The sequence below is a fragment of the Heterodontus francisci genome, chromosome 35 (genome assembly GCF_036365525.1).
Source record: "Heterodontus francisci isolate sHetFra1 chromosome 35, sHetFra1.hap1, whole genome shotgun sequence".
NCBI classification, from domain to species: Eukaryota; Metazoa; Chordata; class Chondrichthyes; order Heterodontiformes; family Heterodontidae; genus Heterodontus; species Heterodontus francisci.
In genome coordinates, this window is record NC_090405.1 from 26,219,768 (window position 1) to 26,247,744 (window position 27,977).

Here is a 27,977-nt window from a genome sequence, read left to right on the forward strand (position 1 = left end):
TCAAGCATGAACTCCCATTTATAAATCCATGCTCACTCTCCTTAATTAACTCGAACCTCTCCAAGTGACTGTTGATTTTTTACCCTGATTATTCTTTCTAAAACCTTACCCACCGCTGCTGTTAATCTAACTAGCCTGTAGTTACCCGGACTGTCCTTACACCCTTTCTTGAATAAGGGTGTCGCATTTGCCACTGTTTAATCCTCTGGCACCTCCCCCGTATCCAGGGAAGATTGGAAGATTATAGCAAGCCCTTCCGTTATCTGCATCCGCATTTCCTTTCGCAACCTGGGATGTGAGCCATCCGGACCAGGCGATTTATCTTCCCTAAGCACAGCCAGCCTTTTTAGTACCTCCCTCTCCTAATTTGTACTCTCTCCATTGACTCTACTCTCTTCACATCGACTGATATTTTGTCAAATTCCACTTCCTCAGTGATCACTGATGCAAAGTACTCATTAAGTAGATTAACATTGCCCTGCACCTCTAAGCTTATATTATCCTTTTTGTCCCTAATAGGCCCGACTCAACCTCTTACTACCCACTTATCATTTACATGCTGCTCGAAGATTTTTGGGTTTCCTTTCATGTTGACTGCCAGTCTATTCTCATAGAAATAGAGAATAAGCAAATATAGAAGATGTAAGTATTTCCCATCCTTGATGAGGTGGAATTTTTTATGTTGTGGGTGGTAATGTCTTGGCCCACGAGTGTGGTGGAAGCAGAGACAATCAATGATTTGAAAAGGAAATTGGATGGATACTTGAAGGAAAGAAACTTGCAGGAGGAAAGGGATCGAGCTGGTGAGTGGAACTGACTAGATTGCTCCGGGGAGAGCCAGCATGGACGTGATAGGCCAAATGACCACCTTCTATGTTGTAAATGACTCTGTGTTGTTTCTCAAATTCAATCCACTGGTGCTTGGGAAATAATCTCAAAGTAAATTGTGCAACTGGAAAATCAGAACCAAGGCAAGGGACGCATAAGGAAGCAAAATTGCTGAAACCCGGGACCTTTAGATCTTCAGTCTAACGCTCTCCCAACTGAGCTATTTCAGCCCTACATTAACAGCGGTTTGGTGTCCTTGTTTTGGAAGAAAATACATACATTCAAGTTTTCCAAAAAATTAAAGAACACAACATGTGAGTAATATTCCCCATTGCTTTCTCAGTACTGATGGATTGTGAAGCGGGAGACAGCCAGAAGTGCCACTGAGCTGCACAGACCCCGAGCTGAGAATGAAATGAGATCAAATTCAATCTTTCATCGTGAGATGCTGCTGAGAGGTAAGAGTCCTGAATCAAAGCGAGACTTGCTCATTTCAAACACTCCCTGTACTCTCTGCTCATGAAGCCTTAAAAAAGGGAAAAACAGAATGGCACTCAAACTCACAACCCTGCCATTAAAAGTCTCATATTCGACTGACAGAACTGTCACTTCTACTCGGTCTCTTATTGGATGGATGCAACTCCAACGCAGGGATGGCATTCAAATCCTCCCATGGGTCCACATGTCAGACTGAGTTCCATGTTGTAGACTCAAGCAAAGGAAATCTGCTCACTTCCAAAACTATCAGCGAATTGAAGCTGATTACAATCAACATCATCAGAGGTCAGAACTACCTGGTGAAAGAAGACACCCTGAAGAAGGATCCACAATTATTCAAAGGCATCGACAAAGTGAAAAACAAGAAAATCGATGAGTCAATGCAAGCCAAACAACAGAAACACTGAAGAATTCCATTCCATTCCAGTCCAGAACCCAGTCCTGTTGTTTTTGGAGTCAGGTCACAATTACAGCAACAACTTTATATTCCCACTTGGCTATCTGTACATTTAGTTAATTGCAATTTTGTCGACAAGCTCTTTGAATCCAGTTGTCTGGTCCTCAAGCCAGCTCCGTATGGAAGTCAATTCCACCTTCTGCAAGGCTGAAACCAATAGATAACCTTAATCTAAAAATGCCAGCAGACAGGGCTCGTCCGGGACTTGAACCCGAGATCTCTCGCATGTTAATTAACCATACTCCCAAAGTGAGAATCATACCCCTAGACCAACGAGCCACTGACAAGTCATGCTTTATTAGCTGCTGTGGAATTTCACTGGAACACCCCAGCCAATCATCCATTTTTTTTCAGATCAAAGCAACATCCTGCAAATGCTGAAATAAAAACAGAAAGTGCTGGAAATGTTCAGCAGCTCTGGCAGCATCTGTGCTGTGAGAAACACAGTTAACGTTTCAGGGCACTCACCTTTTGTTTCAGCCATCCTTTCAGACTGCTTCTGTCCATCCAATCTCACTTTCTATTCTATCCACATTCTAACCATTCACTACGTTACTACATTTTTCATGAATTCCTCATTTCTTTTATTAATGACAATTTTGTATTTCTGGCCTTTGCTTCAGACACCACCACAAGTGGAATCATGTCTCCATCTACCCAATCAAACCACTTCGCTGTCTCCTCACATTGCAATGTTTCTTTAACCCTGACAGACTGTGGAGTTTCTGCTGCTTGATTGCAGTTCTTGCTTCCCGCCAGTAGATGTCACCTCACTCCAATACAGTGAAGTTTACAAATCTGAGAGAGACACAACAGGAAATAATTGTTCACATTATAGTGAATGTGTGGGATTTAGAAATACTAGGAGTGGAGACGAGTTATTATTGCACTCTGCTATTACATCTTTTATAATGGACTCCAGCATTTTCCCCACGACTGATGTCAGGCTAACCGGTATATAATTCGCTGTTTTCTTTCTGCCTCTTTTTTTAAATAGTGGAGTTACATTAACTACCGTCCAATCCATTTGAACTGTTCCAGAGTCTACAGAATTTTGAAAAAAGACCAGAAATGCATCTGCTATTTCAAGGGCCACTTCCTTTGGTACTCTGGGATGCAGATTATCAGGCCTTGGGGATTTATCGGCCTTCAATCCCATCAATTTCCCAAACATTCCCTACTAATACTGATTTCATACAGTTCCTCCTTCTCACTAGACCCTATGTTCCCCAACATTTCTGGGAGATAATTTGTATCCTCCTTTGTGAAGACAGATCCAAAGTATGTATTTAATTGGTCTGCCATTTCTTTGTTCCCCATTATAAATTCCCCCGTTTCTGACTGTAAGGGGCCCACATTTGTCTTCACGAATCTTTTTCTCTACACATATCTATAGAAGCTTTTACAGTCAGTTTTTATGTTCTCTGCTAGCTTACTCTCATACTCTATTTCCCCCTTCTTAATCAATCCTTTTGTCCTCCTCTGCTAAATTCCAAACTGCTCACAATCTTCAGGTTTGCTGCTTGTTCTGGCCATTTTATATTTCTCCTCCTTGGATCTAATACTTTCCTTAATTTCTTTTGTAAGCCACAGTTGAGCCACCCTTCCTGTTTTACTTTTGCACAGACAGGAATGAATAATTGTTGTAATTCATCCATGCGCTCTTTAAATGCTAGCCATTGCCTATCCACTGTCAACCCTTTAAGTAACGTTCCCCAATCTATCATAGCCAACTCCCGCCTCATACCTTCATAGTTTTCTTTGTTTAGATTCAGGACCCGAGTCTCGGAATCAACTCTCTCACTCTCCATCTTAATGAAGAATTTTATCATATTATGGGCGCACTTCCCCAAGGGACCCCACACAACAAGATTGTTAACTAATCCTTTCTCATTACACAATACCCAGTCCAGGATGGCCTGTTCTCTAGAGGTGTTATACACCTCTATCAATTCTCCACTCAATCTCCTTTGATATAGGCAGAATAATCCTAGCTTTTCCAACCTAACCTTGTAACTAAATTCCCCCATCCCTGGATCCATTCTGGTAAATCGCCTCTGCGTCCTCTCAAGGACCCTCACATTCTTTCTAAAGTCTGCTGAGCAGAACTGGAAGCAACACTCCAATTGGGGCCTAACCAGAGTTTTATAATGGTTCAGCATAACTTCCCTGCTTTTGTACTCAATGCCTCTGTTTATAAAGCCCAAGATCCCATATGCTTTGCGAACCACTCTCGCAATATGACTTGCCTCCTTCAAAGATTGATGCACATGAACCCCAAGTCCCTCTATTCCAGAACACTCTTTAGAACTGTGCCATTAAGTATATATTGCCTCTCCCTATTCCTTATGCCAAAATACATCACCTCACACTTGTCACTATTAAATTCCATCTGCCACCTGTCTGCCCATTCTGCTAGCCTATCACTGTCCTGTTGCAGGCAGTTCATATCATCTTCACTGTTTGCCGCTCCTCCAGGTTTGGTGTCATCGGCATATTTTGAGATTCTACTCTGTATTCCAAGATCCAAGTCACTTACCTTGAGCAAAAAAAACAGTGGTTCCAGCACTGACCCTTGGGGAACACCACTGTCGACTATCCTCCAGTCTGACAAAGAACCATTTAATAAGACTCGCTGTTTTCTGTCCTTAAACCAATTTTCTATCCAATTGGACACTGACCCTCCTATACCACGAACCTCAATTTTGTTAACCGCCCTTTTATGTGGTACCTTGTCAAACGCTTCCTTAAAATCCATATAAACAACATCCACTGCATTCCCTTCATCAACCTGCTCTGTTAGTTCATCAAAAAATGCAGTTAGATTAGTCAAGCATGAACTCCCATTTATAAATCCATGCTCACTCTCCTTAATTAACTCGAACCTCTCCAAGTGACTGTTGATTTTTTACCCTGATTATTCTTTCTAAAACCTTACCCACCGCTGCTGTTAATCTAACTAGCCTGTAGTTACCCGGACTGTCCTTACACCCTTTCTTGAATAAGGGTGTCGCATTTGCCACTGTTTAATCCTCTGGCACCTCCCCCGTATCCAGGGAAGATTGGAAGATTATAGCAAGCCCTTCCGTTATCTGCATCCGCATTTCCTTTCGCAACCTGGGATGTGAGCCATCCGGACCAGGTGATTTATCTTCCCTAAGCACAGCCAGCCTTTTTAGTACCTCCCTCTCCTAATTTGTACTCTCTCCATTGACTCTACTCTCTTCACATCGACTGATATTTTGTCAAATTCCACTTCCTCAGTGATCACTGATGCAAAGTACTCATTAAGTAGATTAACATTGCCCTGCACCTCTAAGCTTATATTATCCTTTTTGTCCCTAATAGGCCCGACTCAACCTCTTACTACCCACTTATCATTTACATGCTGCTCGAAGATTTTTGGGTTTCCTTTCATGTTGACTGCCAGTCTATTCTCATAGAAATAGAGAATAAGCAAATATAGAAGATGTAAGTATTTCCCATCCTTGATGAGGTGGAATTTTTTATGCTGTGGGTGGTAATGTCTTGGCCCACGAGTGTGGTGGAAGCAGAGACAATCAATGATTTGAAAAGGAAATTGGATGGATACTTGAAGGAAAGAAACTTGCAGGAGGAAAGGGATCGAGCTGGTGAGTGGAACTGACTAGATTGCTCCGGGGAGAGCCAGCATGGACGTGATAGGCCAAATGACCACCTTCTATGTTGTAAATGACTCTGTGTTGTTTCTCAAATTCAATCCACTGGTGCTTGGGAAATAATCTCAAAGTAAATTGTGCAACTGGAAAATCAGAACCAAGGCAAGGGACGCATAAGGAAGAAAAATTGCTGAAACCCAGGATTGAACCAGGGACCTTTAGATCTTCAGTCTAACGCTCTCCCAACTGAGCTATTTCAGCCCTACATTAACAGCGGTTTGGTGTCCTTGTTTTGGAAGAAAATACATACATTCAAGTTTTCCAAAAAATTAAAGAACACAACATGTGAGTAATATTCCCCATTGCTTTCTCAGTACTGATGGATTGTGAAGCGGGAGACAGCCAGAAGTGCCACTGAGCCGCACAGACCCCGAGCTGAGAATGAAATGAGATCGAATTCAATCTTTCATCGTGAGATGCTGCTGAGAGGTAAGAGTCCTGAATCAAAGCGAGACTTGCTCATTTCAAACACTCCCTGTACTCTCTGCTCATGAAGCCTTAAAAAAGGGAAAAACAGAATGGCACTCAAACTCACAACCCTGCCATTAAAAGTCTCATATTCGACTGACAGAACTGTCACTTCTACTCGGTCTCTTATTGGATGGATGCAACTCCAACGCAGGGATGGCATTCAAATCCTCCCATGGGTCCACATGTCAGACTGAGTTCCATGTTGTAGACTCAAGCAAAGGAAATCTGCTCACTTCCAAAACTATCAGCGAATTGAAGCTGATTACAATCAACATCATCAGAGGTCAGAACTACCTGGTGAAAGAAGACACCCTGAAGAAGGATCCACAATTATTCAAAGGCATCGACAAAGTGAAAAACAAGAAAATCGATGAGTCAATGCAAGCCAAACAACAGAAACACTGAAGAATTCCATTCCATTCCAGTCCAGAACCCAGTCCTGTTGTTTTTGGAGTCAGGTCACAATGACAGCAACAACTTTATATTCCCACTTGGCTATCTGTACATTTAGTTAATTGCAATTTTGTCGACAAGCTCTTTGAATCCAGTTGTCTGGTCCTCAAGCCAGCTCCGTATGGAAGTCAATTCCACCTTCTGCAAGGCTGAAACCAATAGATAACCTTAATCTAAAAATGCCAGCAGACCAGGGCTCGTTCAGGACTGGAACCCGGGATCTCTCGCATGTTAATTAACTACTCTCCCTAAGCGAGAATCATACCCCAAGACCAACAAACCACTGACAAGTCAGGCTTTATTAGCTGCTGTGGAATTTCACTGGAACCCCCCAGCCAATCATCCATTTTTTTTCAGATCAAAGCAACATCCTGCAAATGCTGAAATAAAAACAGAAAGTGCTGGAAATATTCAGCAGCTCTGGCAGCATCTGTGCTGTGAGAAACACAGTTAACGTTTCAGGGCACTCACCTTTTGTTTCAGCCATCCTTTCAGACTGCTTCTGTCCATCCAATCTCACTTTCTATTCTATCCACATTCTAACCATTCACTACGTTACTACATTTTTCATGAATTCCTCATTTCTTTTATTAATGACAATTTTGTATTTCTGGCCTTTGCTTCAGACACCACCACAAGTGGAATCATGTCTCCATCTACCCAATCAAACCACTTCGCTCTCTCCTCACATTGCAATGTTTCTTTAACCCTGACAGACTGTGGAGTTTCTGCTGCTTCATTGCAGTTCTTGCTTCCCGCCAGTAAAATGTCACCTCACTCCAATACAGTGAAGTTTACAAATCTGAGAGAGACACAACAGGAAATAATTGTTCACATTATAGTCAATATGTGGGATTTAGAAATACTCGGAGTGGAGACGAGTTATTATTGCACTCTGCTATTACATCTTTTATAATGGACTCCAGCATTTTCCCCACGACTGATGTCAGGCTAACCGGTATATAATTCGCTGTTTTCTTTCTGCCTCTTTTTTTAAAAAGTGGAGTTACATTAACTACCGTCCAATCCATTGGAACTGTTCCAGAGTCTACAGAATTTTGAAAAAAGACCAGAAATGCATCTGCTATTTCAAGGGCCACTTCCTTAAGTACTCTGGGATGCAGATTATCAGGCCTTGGGGATTTATCGGCCTTCAATCCCATCAATTTCCCAAACATTCCCTACTAATACTGATTTCATACAGTTCCTCCTTCTCATTAGACCCTATGTTCCCCAACATTTCTGGGAGATAATTTGTATCCTCCTTTGTGAAGACAGATCCAAAGTATGTATTTAATTGGTCTGCCATTTCTTTGTTCCCCATTATAAATTCCCCCGTTTCTGACTGTAAGGGGCCCACATTTGTCTTCACTAATCTTTTTCTCTACACATATCTATAGAAGCTTTTACAGTCAGTTTTTATGTTCTCTGCTAGCTTACTCTCATACTCTATTTCCCCCTTCTTAATCAATCCTTTTGTCCTCCTCTGCTAAATTCCAAACTGCTCACAATCTTCAGGTTTGCTGCTTGTTCTGGCCATTTTATATTTCTCCTCCTTGGATCTAATACTTTCCTTAATTTCTTTTGTAAGCCACAGTTGAGCCACCCTTCCTGTTTTACTTTTGCACAGACAGGAATGAACAATTGTTGTAATTCATCCATGCGCTCTTTAAATGATAGCCATTGCCTATCCACTGTCAACCCTTTAAGTAACGTTCCCCAATCTATCATAGCCAACTCCCGCCTCATACCTTCATAGTTTTCTTTGTTTAGATTCAGGACCCGAGTCTCGGAATCAACTCTCTCACTCTCCATCTTAATGAAGAATTTTATCATATTATGGGCGCACTTCCCCAAGGGACCCCACACAACAAGATTTTTAACTAATCCTTTCTCATTACACAATACCCAGTCCAGGATGGCCTCTTCTCTAGAGGTGTTATACACCTCTATCAATTCTCCACTCAATCTCCTTTGAGAAAGGCAGAATAATCCTAGCTTTTCCAACCTAACCTTGTAACTAAAATCCCCCATCCCTGGATCCATTCTGGTAAATCGCCTCTGCGTCCTCTCAAGGACCCTCACATTCTTTCTAAAGTCTGCTGAGCAGAACTGGAAGCAACACTCCAATTGGGGCCTAACCAGAGTTTTATAATGGTTCAGCATAACTTCCCTGCTTTTGTACTCAATGCCTCTGTTTATAAAGCCCAAGATCCCATATGCTTTGCGAACCACTCTCGCAATATGACTTGCCTCCTTCAAAGATTGATGCACATGAACCCCAAGTCCCTCTATTCCAGAACACTCTTTAGAACTGTGCCATTAAGTATATATTGCCTCTCCCTATTCCTTATGCCAAAATACATCACCTCACACTTGTCACTATTAAATTCCATCTGCCATCTGTCTGCCCATTCTGCTAGCCTATCACTGTCCTGTTGCAGGCAGTTCATATCATCTTCACTGTTTGCCGCTCCTCCAGGTTTGGTGTCATCGGCATATTTTGAGATTCTACTCTGTATTCCAAGATCCAAGTCACTTACCTTGAGCAAAAAAAACAGTGGTTCTAGCACTGACCCTTGGGGAACACCACTGTCGACTATCCTCCAGTCTGACAAAGAACCATTGAATAAGACTCGCTGTTTTCTGTCCTTAAACCAATTTTCTATCCATTTGGACACTGACCCTCCTATACCACGAACCTCAATTTTGTTAACCGCCCTTTTATGTGGTACCTTGTCAAACGCTTCCTTAAAATCCATATAAACAACATCCACTGCATTCCCTTCATCAACCTGCTCTGTTAGTTCATCAAAAAATGCAGTTAGATTAGTCAAGCATGAACTCCCATTTATAAATCCATGCTCACTCTCCTTAATTAACTCGAACCTCTCCAAGTGACTGTTGATTTTTTACCCTGATTATTCTTTTTAAAACCTTACCCACCGCTGCTGTTAATCTAACTAGCCTGTAGTTACCCGGACTGTCCTTACACCCTTTCTTGAATAAGGGTGTCGCATTTGCCACTGTTTAATCCTCTGGCACCTCCCCCGTATCCAGGGAAGATTGGAAGATTATAGCAAGCCCTTCCGTTATCTGCATCCGCATTTCCTTTCGCAACCTGGGATGTGAGCCATCCGGACCAGGTGATTTATCTTCCCTAAGCACAGCCAGCCTTTTTAGTACCTCCCTCTCCTAATTTGTACCCTCTCCATTGACTCTACTTTCTTCACTTCGACTGATATTTTGTCAAATTCCACTTCCTCAGTGATCACTGATGCAAAGTACTCATTAAGTAGATTAACATTGCCCTGCACCTCTAAGCTTATATTATCCTTTTTGTCCCTAATAGGCCCGACTCAACCTCTTACTACTCACTTATCATTTACATGCTGCTCGAAGATTTTTGGGTTTCCTTTCATGTTGACTGCCAGTCTATTCTCATAGAAATAGAGAATAAGCAAATATAGAAGATGTAAGTATTTCCCATCCTTGATGAGGTGGAATTTTTTATGTTGTGGGTGGTAATGTCTTGGCCCACGAGTGAGGTGGAAGCAGAGACAATCAATGATTTGAAAAGGAAATTGGATGGATACTTGAAGGAAAGAAACTTGCAGGAGGAAAGGGATCGAGCTGGTGAGTGGAACTGACTAGATTGCTCCGGGGAGAGCCAGCACGGACGTGATAGGCCAAATGACCACCTTCTATGTTGTAAATGACTCTGTGTTGTTTCTCAAATTCAATCCACTGGTGTTTGGGAAATAATCTCAAAGTAAATTGTGCAACTGGAAAATCAGAACCAAGGCAAGGGACGCATAAGGAAGCAAAATTGCTGAAACCCGGGACCTTTCGATCTTCAGTCTAACGCTCTCCCAACTGAGCTATTTCAGCCCTACATTAACAACGGCTTGGTGTCCTTGTTTTGGAAGAAAATACATACATTCAAGTTTTCCAAAAAATTAAAGAACACAACATGTGAGTAATATTCCCCATTGCTTTCTCAGTACTGATGGATTGTGAAGCGGGAGACAGCCAGAAGAGCCACTGAGCCGCACAGACCCCGAGCTGAGAATGAAATGAGATCAAATTCAATCTTTCATCGTGAGATGCTGCTGAGAGGTAAGAGTCCTGAATCAAAGCGAGACTTGCTCATTTCAAACACTCCCTGTACTCTCTGCTCATGAAGCCTTAAAAAAGGGAAAAACAGAATGGCACTCAAACTCACAACCCTGCCATTAAAAGTCTCATATTCGACTGACAGAACTGTCACTTCTACTCGGTCTCTTATTGGATGGATGCAACTCCAACGCAGGGATGGCATTCAAATCCTCCCATGGGTCCACATGTCAGACTGAGTTCCATGTTGTAGACTCAAGCAAACGAAATCTGCTCACTTCCAAAACTATCAGCGAATTGAAGCTGATTACAATCAACATCATCAGAGGTCAGAACTACCTGGTGAAAGAAGACACCCTGAAGAAGGATCCACAATTATTCAAAGGCATCGACAAAGTGAAAAACAAGAAAATCGATGAGTCAATGCAAGCCAAACAACAGAAACACTGAAGAATTACATTCCATTCCAGTCCTGTTGTTTTTGGAGTCAGGTCACAATTACAGCAACAACTTTATATTCCCACTTGGCTATCTGTACATTTAGTTAATTACAATTTTGTCGACAAGCTCTTTGAATCCAGTTGTCTGGTCCTCAAGCCAGCTCCGTATGGATGTCAATTCCACCTTCTGCAAGGCTGAAACCAATAGATAACCTTAATCTAAAAATGCCAGCAGACCAGGGCTCGTCCGGGACTTGTACCGGGGATCTCTCACATGTTAATTAACCATACTCCCAAAGCAAGAATCATACCCCTAGACCAACAAGCCACTGACAAGTCAGGCTTTATTAGCTGCTGTGGAATTTCACTGGAACACCCCAGCCAATCATCCATTTTTTTTCAGATCAAAGCAACATCCTGCAAATGCTGAAATAAAAACAGAAAGTGCTGGAAATGTTCAGCAGCTCTGGCAGCATCTGTGCTGTGAGAAACACAGTTAACGTTTCAGGGCACTCACCTTTTGTTTCAGCCATCCTTTCAGACTGCTTCTGTCCATCCAATCTCACTTTCTATTCTATCCACATTCTAACCATTCACTACGTTGCTACATTTTTCATGAATTCCTCATTTCTTTTATTAATGACAATTTTGTATTTCTGGCCTTTGCTTCAGACACCACCACAAGTGGAATCATGTCTCCATCTACCCAATCAAACCACTTCGCTGTATCCTCACATTGCAATGTTTCTTTAACCCTGACAGACTGTGGAGTTTCTGCTGCTTGCTTGCAGTTCTTGCTTCCCGCCAGTAGATGTCACCTCACTCCAATACAGTGAAGTTTACAAATCTGAGAGAGACACAACAGGAAATAATTGTTCACATTATAGTGAATGTGTGGGATTTAGAAATACTCGGAGTGGAGACGAGTTATTATTGCACTCTGCTATTACATCTTTTATAATGGACTCCAGCATTTTCCCCACGACTGATGTCAGGCTAACCGGTATATAATTCGCTGTTTTCTTTCTGCCTCTTTTTTTAAAAAGTGGAGTTACATTAACTACCGTCCAATCCATTGGAACTGTTCCAGAGTCGATAGAATTTTGAAAAAAGACCAGAAATGCATCTGCTATTTCAAGGGCCACTTCCTTAAGTACTCTGGGATGTAGATTATCAGGCCCTGGGGATTTATCGGCCTTCAATCCCATCAATTTCCCAAACATTCCCTGCTAATACTGATTTCATACAGTTCCTCCTTCTCACTAGACCCTATGTTCCCCAACATTTCTGGGAGATAATTTGTATCCTCCTTTGTGAAGACAGATCCAAAGTATGTATTTAATTGGTCTGCCATTTCTTTGTTCCCCATTATAAATTCCCCCGTTTCTGACTGTAAGGGGCCCACATTTGTCTTCACTAATCTTTTTCTCTACACATATCTATAGAAGCTTTTACAGTCAGTTTTTATGTTCTCTGCTAGCTTACTCTCATACTCTATTTCCCCCTTCTTAATCAATCCTTTTGTCCTCCTCTGCTAAATTCCAAACTGCTCACAATCTTCAGGTTTGCTGCTTGTTCTGGCCATTTTATATTTCTCCTCCTTGGATCTAATACTTTCCTTAATTTCTTTTGTAAGCCACAGTTGAGCCACCCTTCCTGTTTTACTTTTGCACAGACAGGAATGAACAATTGTTGTAATTCATCCATGCGCTCTTTAAATGCTAGCCATTGCCTATCCACTGTCAACCCTTTAAGTAACGTTCCCCAATCTATCATAGCCAACTCCCGCCTCATACCTTCATAGTTTTCTTTGTTTAGATTCAGGACCCGAGTCTCGGAATCAACTCTCTCACTCTCCATCTTAATGAAGAATTTTATCATATTATGGGCGCACTTCCCCAAGGTACCCCACACAACAAGATTGTTAACTAATCCTTTCTCATTACACAATACCCAGTCTAGGATGGCCTGTTCTCTAGAGGTGTTATACACCTCTATCAATTCTCCACTCAATCTCCTTTGAGAAAGGCAGAATAATCCTAGCTTTTCCAACCTAACCTTGTAACTAAAATCCCCCATCCCTGGATCCATTCTGGTAAATCGCCTCTGCGTCCTCTCAAGGACCCTCACATTCTTTCTAAAGTCTGCTGAGCAGAACTGGAAGCAACACTCCAATTGGGGCCTAACCAGAGTTTTATAATGGTTCAGCATAACTTCCCTGCTTTTGTACTCAATGCCTCTACTTATAAAGCCCAAGATCCCATATGCTTTGCGAACCACTCTCGCAATATGACTTGCCTCCTTCAAAGATTGATGCACATGAACCCCAAGTCCCTCTATTCCAGTATACTCTTTAGAACTGTGCCATTAAGTATATATTGCCTCTCCCTATTCCTTATGCCAAAATACATCACCTCACACTTGTCACTATTAAATTCCATCTGCCATCTGTCTGCCCATTCTGCTAGCCTATCACTGTCCTGTTGCAGGCAGTTCATATCATCTTCACTGTTTGCCGCTCCTCCAGGTTTGGTGTCATCGGCATATTTTGAGATTCTACTCTGTATTCCAAGATCCAAGTCAATTACCTTGAGCAAAAAAAGCAGTGGTTCTAGCACTGACCCTTGGGGAACACCACTGTCGACTATCCTCCAGTCTGACAAAGAACCATTTAATAAGACTCGCTGTTTTCTGTCCTTAAACCAATTTTCTATCCAATTGGACACTGACCCTCCTATACCACGAACCTCAATTTTGTTAACCGCCCTTTTATGTGGTACCTTGTCAAACGCTTCCTTAAAATCCATATAAGCAACATCCACTGCATTCCCTTCATCAACCTGCTCTGTTAGTTCATCAAAAAATGCAGTTAGATTAGTCAAGCATGAACTCCCATTTATAAATCCATGCTCACTCTCCTTAATTAACTCGAACCTCTCCAAGTGACTGTTGATTTTTTACCCTGATTATTCTTTCCAAAACCTTACCCACCGCTGCTGTTAATCTAACTAGCCTGTAGTTACCCGGACTGTCCTTACACCCTTTCTTGAATAAGGGTGTCGCATTTGCCACTGTTTAATCCTCTGACACCTCCCCCGTATCCAGGGAAGATTGGAAGATTATAGCAAGCCCTTCCGTTATCTGCATCCGCATTTCCTTTCGCAACCTGGGATGTGAGCCATCCGGACCAGGTGATTTATCTTCCCTAAGCACAGCCAGCCTTTTTAGTACCTCCCTCTCTCAATTTGTACCCTCTCCATTGACTCTACTCTCTTCACTTCGACTGATATTTTGTCAAATTCCACTTCCTTAGTGATCACTGATACAAAGTACTCATTAAGTAGATTAACATTGCCCTGCACCTCTAAGCTTATATTATCCTTTTTGTCCCTCATAGGCCCGACTCAACCTCTTACTACCCACTTATCATTTACATGCTGCTCGAAGATTTTTGGGTTTCCTTTCATGTTGACTGTCAGTCTATTCTCATGGAAAGAGAGAATAAGCAAATATAGATGATATAAGTATTTCCCATCCTTGATGAGGTGGAATTTTTTATGCTGTGGGTAGTAATGTCTTGGCCCACGAGTGTGGTGGAAGCAGAGACAATCAATGATTTGAAAAGGAAATTAGATGGATACTTGAAGGAAAGAAACTTGCAGGAGGAAAGGGACCGAGCTGGTGAGTGGAACTGACTAGATTGCTCCGGGGAGAGCCAGCATGGACGTGATAGGCCAAACGACCACCTTCTGTGCTGTAAATGACTCTGTGTTGTTTCTCAAATTCAATCCACTGGTGCTTGGTAAATAATTTCAAAGTAAATTGTGCAACTGGAAAATCAGAACCAAGGCAAGGGACGCATAAGGAAGCGAAATTGCTGAAACCCGGGATTGAACCAGGGACCTTTAGATCTTCAGTCTAACGCTCTCCCAACTGAGCTATTTCAGCCTTACATTAACAGTGGCTTGGTGTCCTTGTTTTGGAAGAAAATACATACATTCAAGTTTTCCAAAAAATTAAAGAACACAACATGTGAGTAATATTCCCCATTGCTTTCTCAGTACTGATGGATTGTGAAGCGGGAGACAGCCAGAAGTGCCATTGAGCCGCACAGACCCCGAGCTGAGAATGAAATGAGATCAAATTCAATCTTTCATCGTGAGATGCTGCTGAGAGGTAAGAGTCCTGAATCAAAGCGAGACTTGCTCATTTCAAACACTCCCTGTACTCTCTGCTCATGAAGCCTTACAAAAGGGAAAAACAGAATGGCACTCAAACTCACAACCCTGCCATTAAAAGTGTCATATTCGACTGACAGAACTGTCACTTCTACTCGGTCTCTTATTGGATGGATGCAACTCCAACGCAGGGGTGGCATTCAAATCCTCCCATGGGTCCACATGTCAGACTGAGTTCCATGTTGTAGACTCAAGCAAAGGAAATCTGCTCACTTCCAAAACTATCAGCGAATTGAAGCTGATTACAATCAACATCATCAGAGGTCAGAACTACCTGGTGAAAGAAGACACCCTGAAGAAGGATCCACAATTATTCAAAGGCATCGACAAAGTGAAAAACAAGAAAATCGATGAGTCAATGCAAGCCAAACAACAGAAACACTGAAGAATTCCATTCCATTCCAGTCCAGAACCCAGTCCTGTTGTTTTTGGAGTCAGGTCACAATTACAGCAACAACTTTATATTCCCACTTGGCTATCTGTACATTTAGTTAATTGCAATTTTGTCGACAAGCTCTTTGAATCCAGTTGTCTGGTCCTCAAGCCAGCTCCGCATGGAAGTCAATTCCACCTTCTGCAAGGCTGAAACCAATAGATAACCTTAATCTAAAAATGCCAGCAGACCAGGGCTCGTTCGGGACTTGAACCCGGGATCTCTCGCATGTTAATTAACTATTCTCCCTAAGCGAGAATCATACCCCTAGACCAACAAGCCACTGACAAGTCAAGCTTTATTAGCTGCTGTGGAATTTCACTGGAACCCCCCAGCCAATCATCCATTTTTTTTCAGATCAAAGCAACATCCTGCAAATGCTGAAATAAAAACAGAAAGTGCTGGAAATGTTCAGCAGCTCTGGCAGCATCTGTGCTGTGAGAAACACAGTTAACGTTTCAGGGCACTCACCTTTTGTTTCAGCCATCCTTTCAGACTGCTTCTGTCCATCCAATCTCACTTTCTATTCTATCCACATTCTAACCATTCACTACGTTACTACATTTTTCATGAATTCCTCATTTCTTTTATTAATGACAATTTTGTATTTCTGGCCTTTGCTTCAGACACCACCACAAGTGGAATCATGTTTCCATCTACCCAATCAAACCACTTCGCTGTATCCTCACATTGCAATGTTTCTTTAACCCTGACAGACTGTGGAGTTTCTGCTGCTTCATTGCAGTTCTTGCTTCCCGCCAGTAGATGTCACCTCACTCCAATACAGTGAAGTTTACAAATCTGAGAGAGACACAACAGGAAATAATTGTTCACATTATAGTGAATGTGTGGGATTTAGAAATACTAGGAGTGGAGACGAGTTATTATTGCACTCTGCTATTACATCTTTTATAATGGACTCCAGCATTTTCCCCACGACTGATGTCAGGCTAACCGGTATATAATTCGCTGTTTTCTTTCTGCCTCTTTTTTTAAATAGTGGAGTTACATTAACTACCATCCAATCCATTTGAACTGTTCCAGAGTCTACAGAATTTTGAAAAAAGACCAGAAATGCATCTGCTATTTCAAGGGCCACTTCCTTAAGTACTCTGGGATGCAGATTATCAGGCCTTGGGGATTTATCGGCCTTCAATCCCATCAATTTCCCAAACATTCCCTACTAATACTGATTTCATATAGTTCCTCCTTCTCACTAGACCCTATGTTCCCCAACATTTCTGGGAGATAATTTGTATCCTCCTTTTTAGTTTTTTAGCTTTTAGTTTCGGTGGCCGCAGCGTGGATAGCAGCGGAGGTGCGTGAACGGGCTTACAGCTGAGAAGTCAATTTCAGCGTAAGTTTAAAAGTGAATTCCCTTTTGTTTTCGGAGGACCAGGGGACTGCTGGGTAAGGAAAAAGGTATACATTTGTGTGGTTTAGAATCTCTTTCTTTTAGTTTCGGTGGCCGCAGCGTGGATAGCAGCGGAGGTGCGTGAACGGGCTTGCAGCTGAGAAGTCAATTTCAGCGTAAGTTTAAAAGTGAATTCCCTTTTGTTCTCGGAGGACCAGGGGACTGCTGGGTAAGGAAAAAGGTATATATTTGTGTGGTTTAGAATCTCTTTCTTTTAGTTTCGGTGGCCACAGCGTGGATAGCAGCGGAGGTGCGTGAACGGGCTTGCAGCTGAGAAGTCAATTTCAGCGTAAGTTTAAAAGTGAATTCCCTTTTGTTCTCGGAGGACCAGGGGACTGCTGGGTAAGGAAAAAGGTATATATTTGTGTGGTTTAGAATCTCTTTCTTTTAGTTTCGGTGGCCGCAGCGTGGATAGCAGCGGAGGTGCGTGAACGGGCTTACAGCTGAGAAGTCAATTTCAGCGTAAGTTTAAAAGTGAATTCCCTTTTGTTTTCGGAGGACCAGGGGACTGCTGGGTAAGGAAAAAGGTATATATTTGTGTGGTTTAGAATCTCTTTCTTTTAGTTTCGGTGGCCGCAGCGTGGATAGCAGCGGAGGTGCGTGAACGGGCTTGCAGCTGAGAAGTCAATTTCAGCGTAAGTTTAAAAGTGAATTCCCTTTTGTTCTCGGAGGACCAGGGGACTGCTGGGTAAGGAAAAAGGTATATATTTGTGTGGTTTAGAATCTCTTTCTTTTAGTTTCGGTGGCCACAGCGTGGATAGCAGCGGAGGTGCGTGAACGGGCTTGCAGCTGAGAAGTCAATTTCAGCGTAAGTTTAAAAGTGAATTCCCTTTTGTTTTCGGAGGACCAGGGGACTGCTGGGTAAGGAAAAAGGTATATATTTGTGTGGTTTAGAATCTCTTTCTTTTAGTTTCGGTGGCCGCAGCGTGGATAGCAGCGGAGGTGCGTGAACGGGCTTGCAGCTGAGAAGTCAATTTCAGCGTAAGTTTAAAAGTGAATTCCCTTTTGTTCTCGGAGGACCAGGGGACTGCTGGGTAAGGAAAAAGGTATATATTTGTGTGGTTTAGAATCTCTTTCTTTTAGTTTCGGTGGCCGCAGCGTGGATAGCAGCGGAGGTGCGTGAACGGGCTTGCAGCTGAGAAGTCAATTTCAGCGTAAGTTTAAAAGTGAATTCCCTTTTGTTTTCGGAGGACCAGGGGACTGCTGGGTAAGGAAAAAGGTATATATTTGTGTGGTTTAGAATCTCTTTCTTTTAGTTTCGGTGGCCGCAGCGTGGATAGCAGCGGAGGTGCGTGAACGGGCTTGCAGCTGAGAAGTCAATTTCAGCGTAAGTTTAAAAGTGAATTCCCTTTTGTTCTCGGAGGACCAGGGGACTGCTGGGTGAGGAAAAAGGTATATATTTGTGTGGTGGCTGTACCCGAGACACTACACTTGTAGTGTCTCCCACCCACCCTCCTCCTCTAACCATAAAAAAAGTACTCTGGTGTGTTGATAAGGTAAGCTTTTTATTTAGGAAGTTCTGTCCGTTGGATTGCTAACCTAACAAGTTTTGACTTTTTGTTTTTCAGTAGATTTGTTGGGAATTTAGAATAGTGGGAATGGAGGTTAAGGCAGTTGCATGTTCCTCCTGCAGAATGTGGGAGGTAAGGGTCGCCAAGAGTGTCCCTGCTGACTGCATCTGTGGGAAGTGCACCCAACTCCAGCTCCTCGAGAACCGCGTTAGGGAACTGGAGCTGGAGCTGGATGAACTTCGGATCATTCGGGAGGCGGAGGAGGTTATTGAGAGGAGTTATGGGGAGGTAGTCACACCTCAGGTAAAAGAAGTAGGTAGATGGGTTACCGTCAGGGGAAGGAGAGGGAACCAGCAGGCAGTGCAGGGATCCCCTGTGGCCGTTTCCCTCAACAACAGGTATACCGTTTTGGATACTGTTGCGGGGGACGACTTACCAGGGGTAAGCAATGGGGTACAGATATCTGGCACAGAGTCTGTCCCTGTTGCTCAGAAGGGAAGGGGGAAGAGGAGCAGAACATTAGTCATTGGGGACTCCATAGTTAGGGGAACAGATAGGAGGTTCTGTGGGAACGAGAGAGACTCACGGTTGGTATGTTGCCTCCCAGGTGCCAGGGTTCGTGATGTCTCGGATCGTGTTTTTGGGATCCTTAATGGGGAGGGGGAGCAGCCCCAAGTCGTGGTCCACATAGGCACCAACGACATAGGTAGGAAGAGAGATGGGGATTTAAGACAGAAATTTAGGGAGCTAGGGTGGAAGCTTAGAGCGAGAACAAACAGAGTTGTTATCTCTGGGTTGTTGCCCGTGCCACGTGATAGCGAAGCGAGGAATAGGGAGAGAGAGGAGTTGAACACGTGGCTGCATGGATGGTGCAGGAGGGAGGGTTTTGGTTTCCTGGATAATTGGGGCTCTTTCTGGGGTAGGTGGGACCTCTACAAACAGGATGGTCTTCACCTGAACCAGAGGGGTACCAATATCCTGGGGGGGAGGTTTGCTAGTGCTCTTCGGGGGGGTTTAAACTAATTCAGCAGGGGAATGGGAACCTAAATTGTGGTGCCAGTGTACAGGATGTTGAGAGTAGTGAGGTCAGGGATATGGTTACAAGGACGCAAGAGGGCACTGGCAAGCAAGAACCTGGTTTAAAGTGTGTCTATTTCAACGCCAGGAGCATCCGGAATAAGGTGGGTGAGCTTGCAGCATGGGTTGGTACCCGGGATCTCGATGTAGTGGCCATTTCGGAGACATGGGTAGAGCAGGGGCAGGAATGGATGTTGCAGATTCCGGGATTTGGATGTTTTAGTAAGAACAGAGAAGATGGTAAAAGAGGGGGAGGTGTGGCATTGTTAATCAAGGAGAGTATTACAGCGACAGAAAGGACGTTTGAGGACTCGGCTACTGAGGTAGTATGGGCTGAGGTTAGAAACAGGAGAGGTGAGGTTACCCTGTTGGGAGTCTTTTATAGACCTCCGAATAGTTCCAGAGATGTAGAGGAAAGGATAGCGAAGATGATTCTCGACAGGGGTGAGAGTAACAGGGTAGTTGTTATGGGGGACTTTAACTTTCCAAATATCGACTGGAAGTACTATAGTTCGAGTACTTTAGATGGGTCAGTTTTTGTCCAGTGTGTGCAGGAGGGTTTTCTGACACAGTATGTAGACAGGCCAACCAGGGGCGATGCCACATTGGATTTGGTACTGGGAAATGAACCCGGCCAGGTGTTAGATTTAGATGTAGGTGAGCACTTTGGTGATAGTGATCACAATTCGGTTAGGTTTACCTTAGCGATGGGCAGGGACAGGTATATACCGCAGGGCAAGAATTATAACTGGGGGAAAGGAAATTATGATGCGATTAGGCAAGATTTAGGATGCGTCGGATGGGGAAGGAAACTGCAGGGGATGGGAACAATCGAAATGTGGAGCTTATTCAAGGAGCAGCTACTGCGTGTCCTTGATAAGTATGTACCTGTGAGGCAGGGAGGAAGTTGTCGTGCGAGGGAGCCGTGGTTTACTAAAGAAGTTGAAGCGCTTGTCAAGAGGAAGAAGAAGGCTTTTGTTAGGATGAGACGTGAAGGCTCAGTTAGGGCGCTTGAGAGCTACAAGCTAGCCAGGAAGGATCTAAAGGGAGAGATAAGAAGAGCAAGGAGAGGACACGAGAAGTCATTGGTGGATCGGATCAGGGAAAACCCTAAGGCTTTCTATAGGTATATCAGGAATAAAAGAATGACTAGAGTTAGATTAGGGCCAATCAAGGATAGTAGTGGGAAGTTGTGTGTGGAATCAGAGGAGATAGGGGAAGTGTTAAATGAATATTTTTCGTCAGTATTTACAGTAGAGAAAGAAAATGTTGTTGAGAATACTGAGATTCAGGCTACGAGGCTAGATGGGATTGAGGTTCACAAGGAGGAGGTGTTATCAATTTTGGAAAGTGTGAAAATAGATGTCCCCTGGGCCAGATGGGATTTATCCTAGGATTCTCTGGGAAGCTAGGGAGGAGATTGCAGAGCCTTTGTCCTTGATCTTTATGTCGTCATTGTCGACAGGAATAGTGCCGGAAGACTGGAGGATTGCAAATGTTGTCCCCTTGTTCAAGAAGGGGAGTAGAGACAGCCCTGGTAATTATAGACCTGTGAGCCTTACTTCGGTTGTGGGTAAAATGTTGGAAAAGTTTATAAGAGACAGGATTTATAATCATCTTGAAAAGAATAAGTACATTAGAGATAGTCAGCACGGTTTTGTGACGGGTAGGTCGTGCCTCACAAACCTTATAGAGTTTTTCGAGAAGGTGACCAAACAGGTGGATGAGGGTAAAGCAGTGGATGTGGTGTATATGGATTTCAGTAAGGCGTTTGATAAGGTTCCCCACGGTAGGCTATTGCAGAAAATACGCAAGTATGTGGTTGAAGGTGATTTAGAGCTTTGGATCAGAAATTGGCTAGCTGAAAGAAGACAGAGGGTGGTGGTTGATGGCAAATGTTCATCCTGGAGTTTAGTTACTAGTGGTGTACCGCAAGGATCTGTTTTGGGGCCACTGCTGTTTGTCATTTTTATAAATGACCTGGAAGAGGGTGTAGAAGGGTGGGTTAGTAAATTTGCAGATGACACTAAGGTCGGTGGAGTTGTGGATAGTGCCGAAGGATGTTGTCGGGTACAGAGAGACACAGATAGGCTGCAGAGCTGGGCTGAGAGATGGCAAATGGAGTTTAATGCGGAAAAGTGTGAGGTGATTCACTTTGGAAGGAGTAACAGGAATGCAGAGTACTGGGCTAATGGGAGGATTCTTGGTACTGTAGATGAACAGAGAGATCTTGGTGTCCAGGTGCATAAATCCCTGAAGGTTGCTAACCAGGTTAATAGGGCTGTTAAGAAGGCATATGGTGTGTTAGCTTTTATTAGTAGGGGGGTCGAGTTTCGGAGCCACGATGTCATGCTGCAGCTGTACAAAACTCTGGTGAGACCGCACCTGGAGTATTGCGTGCAGTTCTGGTCACCGCATTATAGGAAGGATGTGGAAGCTATGGAAAGGGTGCAGAGGAGATTTACTAGGATGTTGCCTGGTATGGAGGGAAGGTCTTACGAGGAAAGGCTGAGGGACTTGAGGTTGTTTTCGTTGGAGAGAAGGAGGAGGAGAGGTGACTTAATAGAGACATATAAGATAATCAGAGGGTTAGATAGGGTGGATAGTGAGCGTCTTTTTCCTCGGATGGTGATGGCAAACACGAGGGGACATAGCTTCATGTTGAGGGGTGATAGATATCGGACAGATGTGAGAGGTAGTTTCTTTACTCAGAGAGTAGTAAGGGCGTGGAACGCCCTGCCTGCAGCAGTAGTAGATTCGCCAACTTTAAGGGCATTTAAGTGGACATTGGATAGACACATGGATGAAAATGGAATAGTGTAGGTCAGATGGTTTCACAGGGCGGCGCAACATCGAGGGCCGAAGGGCCTGTACTGCGCTGTAATGTTCTAAAAAATTCTTTGTGAAGACAGATCCAAAGTATGTATTTAATTGGTCTGCCATTTCTTTCTTCCCCATTATAAATTCCCCCGTTTCTGACTGTAAGGGGCCCACATTTGTCTTCACTAATCTTTTTCTCTACACATATCTATAGAAGCTTTTACAGTCAGTTTTTATGTTCTCTGCTAGCTTACTCTCATACTCTATTTCCCCCTTCTTAATCAATCCTTTTGTCCTCCTCTGCTAAATTCCAAACTGCTCACAATCTTCAGGTTTGCTGCTTGTTCTGGCCATTTTATATTTCTCCTCCTTGGATCTAATACTTTCCTTAATTTCTTTTGTAAGCCACAGTTGAGCCACCCTTCCTGTTTTACTTTTGCACAGACAGGAATGAACAATTGTTGTAATTCATCCATGCGCTCTTTAAATGCTAGCCATTGCCTATCCACTGTCAACCCTTTAAGTAACGTTCCCCAATCTATCATAGCCAACTCCCGCCTCATACCTTCATAGTTTTCTTTGTTTAGATTCAGGACCCGAGTCTCGGAATCAACTCTCTCACTCTCCATCTTAATGAAGAATTTTATCATATTATGGGCGCACTTCCCCAAGGGACCCCACACAACAAGATTGTTAACTAATCCTTTCTCATTACACAATACCCAGTCCAGGATGGCCTGTTCTCTAGAGGTGTTATACACCTCTATCAATTCTCCACTCAATCTCCTTTGAGAAAGGCAGAATAATCCTAGCTTTTCCAACCTAACCTTGTAACTAAAATCCCCCATCCCTGGATCCATTCTGGTAAATCGCCTCTGCGTCCTCTCAAGGACCCTCACATTCTTTCTGAAGTCTGCTGAGCAGAACTGGAAGCAACACTCCAATTGGGGCCTAACCAGAGTTTTATAATGGTTCAGCATAACTTCCCTGCTTTTGTACTCAATGCCTCTGTTTATAAAGCCCAAGATCCCATATGCTTTGCGAACCACTCTCGCAATATGTCTTGCCACCTTCAAAGATTGATGCACATGAACCCCAAGTCCCTCTATTCCAGCACACTCTTTAGAACTGTGCCATTAAGTATATATTGCCTCTCCCTATTCCTTATGCCAAAATACATCACCTCACACTTGTCACTATTAAATTCCATCTGCCACCTGTCTGCCCATTCTGCTAGCCTATCACTGTCCTGTTGCAGGCAGTTCATATCATCTTCACTGTTTGCCGCTCCTCCAGGTTTGGTGTCATCGGCATATTTTGAGATTCTACTCTGTATTCCAAGATCCAAGTCACTTACCTTGAGCAAAAAAAACAGTGGTTCTAGCACTGACGCTTGGGGAACACCACTGTCGACTGTCCTCCAGTCTGACAAAGAACCATTTAATAAGACTCGCTGTTTTCTGTCCTTAAACCAATTTTCTATCCAATTGGACACTGACCCTCCTATACCACGAACCTCAATTTTGTTAACCGCCCTTTTATGTGGTACCTTGTCAAACGCTTCCTTAAAATCCATATAAACAACATCCACTGCATTCCCTTCATCAAGCTGCTCTGTTAGTTCATCAAAAAATGCAGTTAGATTAGTCAAGCATGAACTCCCATTTATAAATCCATGCTCACTCTCCTTAATTAACTCGAACCTCTCCAAGTGACTGTTGATTTTTTACCCTGATTATTCTTTCTAAAATCTTACCCACCACTGCTGTTAATCTAACTAGCCTGTAGTTACCCGGACTGTCCTTACACCCTTTCTTGAATAAGGGTGTCGCATTTGCCACTGTTTAATCCTCTGGCACCTCCCCCGTATCCAGGGAAGATTGGAAGATTATAGCAAGCCCTTCCGTTATCTGCATCCGCATTTCCTTTCGCAACCTGGGATGTGAGCCATCCGGACCAGGTGATTTATCTTCCCTAAGCACAGCCAGCCTTTTTAGTACCTCCCTCTCTCAATTTGTACCCTCTCCATTGACTCTACTCTCTTCACATCGACTGATATTTTGTCAAATTCCACTTCCTTAGTGATCACTGATGCAAAGTACTCATTAAGTAGATTAACATTGCCCTGCACCTCTAAGCTTATATTATCCTTTTTGTCCCTCATAGGCCCGACTCAACCTCTTACTACCCACTTATCATTTACATGCTGCTCGAAGATTTTTGGGTTTCCTTTCATGTTGACTGTCAGTCCATTCTCATAGAAAGAGAGAATAAGCAAATATAGATGATATAAGTATTTCCCATCCTTGATGAGGTGGAATTTTTTATGTTGTGGGTAGTAATGTCTTGGCCCACGAGTGTGGTGGAAGCAGAGACAATCAATGATTTGAAAAGGAAATTAGATGGATACTTGAAGGAAAGAAACTTGCAGGAGGAAAGGGACCGAGCTGGTGAGTGGAACTGACTAGATTGCTCCGGGGAGAGCCAGCATGGACGTGATAGGCCAAACGACCACCTTCTGTGCTGTAAATGACTCTGTGTTGTTTCTCAAATTCAATCCACTGGTGCTTGGTAAATAATTTCAAAGTAAATTGTGCAACTGGAAAATCAGAACCAAGGCAAGGGACGCATAAGGAAGCAAAATTGCTGAAACCCGGGATTGAACCAGGGACCTTTAGATCTTCAGTTTAACGCTCTCCCAACTGAGCTATTTCAGCCCGACATTAACAGTGGCTTGGTGTCCTTGTTTTGGAAGAAAATACATACATTCAAGTTTTCCAAAAAATTAAGGAACACAACATGTGAGTAATATTCCCCATTGCTTTCTCAGTACTGATGGATTGTGAAGCGGGAGACAGCCAGAAGTGCCACTGAGCCGCACAGACCCCGAGCTGAGAATGAAATGAGATCAAATTCAATCTTTCATAGTGAGATGCTGCTGAGAGGTAAGAGTCCTGAATCAAAGCGAGACTTGCTCATTTCAAACACTCCCTGTACTCTCTGCTCATGAAGCCTTACAAAAGGGAAAAACAGAATGGCACTCAAACTCACAACCCTGCCATTAAAAGTGTCATATTCGACTGACAGAACTGTCACTTCTACTCGGTCTCTTATTGGATGGATGCAACTCCAACGCAGGGATGGCATTCAAATCCTCCCATGGGTCCACATGTCAGACTGAGTTCCATGTTGTAGACTCAAGCAAAGGAAATCTGCTCACTTCCAAAACTATCAGCGAATTGAAGCTGATTACAATCAACATCATCAGAGGTCAGAAATACCTGGTGAAAGAAGACACCCTGAAGAAGGATCCACAATTATTCAAAGGCATCGACAAAGTGAAAAACAAGAAAATCGATGAGTCAATGCAAGCCAAACAACAGAAACACTGAAGAATTCCATTCCATTCCAGTCCTGTTGTTTTTGGAGTCAGGTCACAATTACAGCAACAACTTTATATTGCCACTTGGCTATCTGTACATTTAGTTAATTACAATTTTGTCGACAAGCTCTTTGAATCCAGTTGTCTGGTCCTCAAGCCAGCTCCGTATGGAAGTCAATTCCACCTTCTGCAAGGCTGAAACCAATAGATAACCTTAATCTAAAAATGCCAGCAGACCAGGGCTCAACCGGGACTTGAACCCAGGATCTCTCGCATGTTAATTAACTATACTCCCAAAGCTAGAATCATACCCCTAGACCAACGAGCCACTGACAGGTCAGGTTTTATTAGCTGCTGTGGAATTTCACTGGAACACCCCAGCCAATCATCCATTTTTTTTCAGATCAAAGCAACATCCTGCAAATGCTGAAATAAAAACAGAAAGTGCTGGAAATGTACAGCAGCTCTGGCAGCATCTGTGCTGTGAGAAACACAGTTAACGTTTCAGGGCACTCACCTTTTGTTTCAGCCATCCTTTCAGACTGCTTCTGTCCATCCAATCTCACTTTCTATTCTATCCACATTCTAACCATTCACTACGTTGCTACATTTTTCATGAATTCCTCATTTCTTTTATTAATGACAATTTTGTATTTCTGGCCTTTGCTTCAGACACCACCACAAGTGGAATCATGTCTCCATCTACCCAATCAAACCACTTCGCTCTCTCCTCACATTGCAATGTTTCTTTAACCCTGACAGACTGTGGAGTTTCTGCTGCTTGATTGCAGTTCTTGCTTCCCGCCAGTAGATGTCACCTCACTCCAATACAGTGAAGTTTACAAATCTGAGAGAGACACAACAGGAAATAATTGTTCACATTATAGTGAATGTGTGGGATTTAGAAATACTAGGAGTGGAGACGAGTTATTATTGCACTCTGCTATTACATCTTTTATAATGGACTCCAGCATTTTCCCCACGACTGATGTCAGGCTAACCGGTATATAATTCGCTGTTTTCTTTCTGCCTCTTTTTTTAAAAAGTGGAGTTACATTAACTACCGTCCAATCCATTGGAACTGTTCCAGAGTCGATAGAATTTTGAAAAAAGACCAGAAATGCATCTGCTATATCAAGGGCCACTTCCTTAAGTACTCTGGGATGTAGATTATCAGGCCCTGGGGATTTATCGGCCTTCAATCCCATCAATTTCCCAAACATTCCCTACTAATACTGATTTCATACAGTTCCTCCTTCTCACTAGACCCTATGTTCCCCAACATTTCTGGGAGATAATTTGTATCCTCCTTTGTGAAGACAGATCCAAAGTATGTATTTAATTGGTCTGCCATTTCTTTGTTCCCCATTATAAATTCCCCCGTTTCTGACTGTAAGGGGCCCACATTTGTCTTCACTAATCTTTTTCTCTACACATATCTATAGAAGCTTTTACAGTCAGTTTTTATGTTCTCTGCTAGCTTACTCTCATACTCTATTTCCCCCTTCTTAATCAATCCTTTTGTCCTCCTCTACTAAATTCCAAACTGCTCACAATCTTCAGGTTTGCTGCTTGTTCTGGCCATTTTATATTTCTCCTCCTTGGATCTAATACTTTCCTTAATTTCTTTTGTAAGCCACAGTTGAGCCACCCTTCCTGTTTTACTTTTGCACAGACAGGAATGAACAATTGTTGTAATTCATCCATGCGCTCTTTAAATGCTAGCCATTGCCTATCCACTGTCAACCCTTTAAGTAACGTTCCCCAATCTATCATAGCCAACTCCCGCCTCATACCTTCATAGTTTTCTTTGTTTAGATTCAGGACCCGAGTCTCGGAATCAACTCTCTCACTCTCCATCTTAATGAAGAATTTTATCATATTATGGGCGCACTTCCCCAAGGTACCCCACACAACAAGATTGTTAACTAATCCTTTCTCATTACACAATACCCAGTCCAGGATGGCCTGTTCTCTAGAGGTGTTATACACCTCTATCAATTCTCCACTCAATCTCCTTTGAGAAAGGCAGAATAATCCTAGCTTTTCCAACCTAACCTTGTAACTAAAATCCCCCATCCCTGGATCCATTCTGGTAAATCACCTCTGCGTCCTCTCAAGGACCCTCACATTCTTTCTAA

The 27,977-nt window shown here is 43.0% G+C and overlaps 3 non-coding genes across 3 annotated transcripts; all 3 read right to left on the reverse strand.

Moving 5' to 3' along the window:
• Positions 1 to 5,609: 5,609 nt before the first annotated feature.
• On the reverse strand, positions 5,610 to 5,682 carry trnaf-gaa (transfer RNA phenylalanine (anticodon GAA)). Its single transcript has one exon. It is a non-coding gene; the product is annotated as a tRNA-Phe (tRNA).
• A 9,154-nt stretch (positions 5,683 to 14,836) lies between these two features.
• Positions 14,837 to 14,909, reverse strand: trnaf-gaa (transfer RNA phenylalanine (anticodon GAA)). Its single transcript has one exon. It is a non-coding gene; the product is annotated as a tRNA-Phe (tRNA).
• A 10,189-nt stretch (positions 14,910 to 25,098) lies between these two features.
• On the reverse strand, positions 25,099 to 25,171 carry trnaf-gaa (transfer RNA phenylalanine (anticodon GAA)). The gene has a single exon. It is a non-coding gene; the product is annotated as a tRNA-Phe (tRNA).
• Positions 25,172 to 27,977: the final 2,806 nt, after the last annotated feature.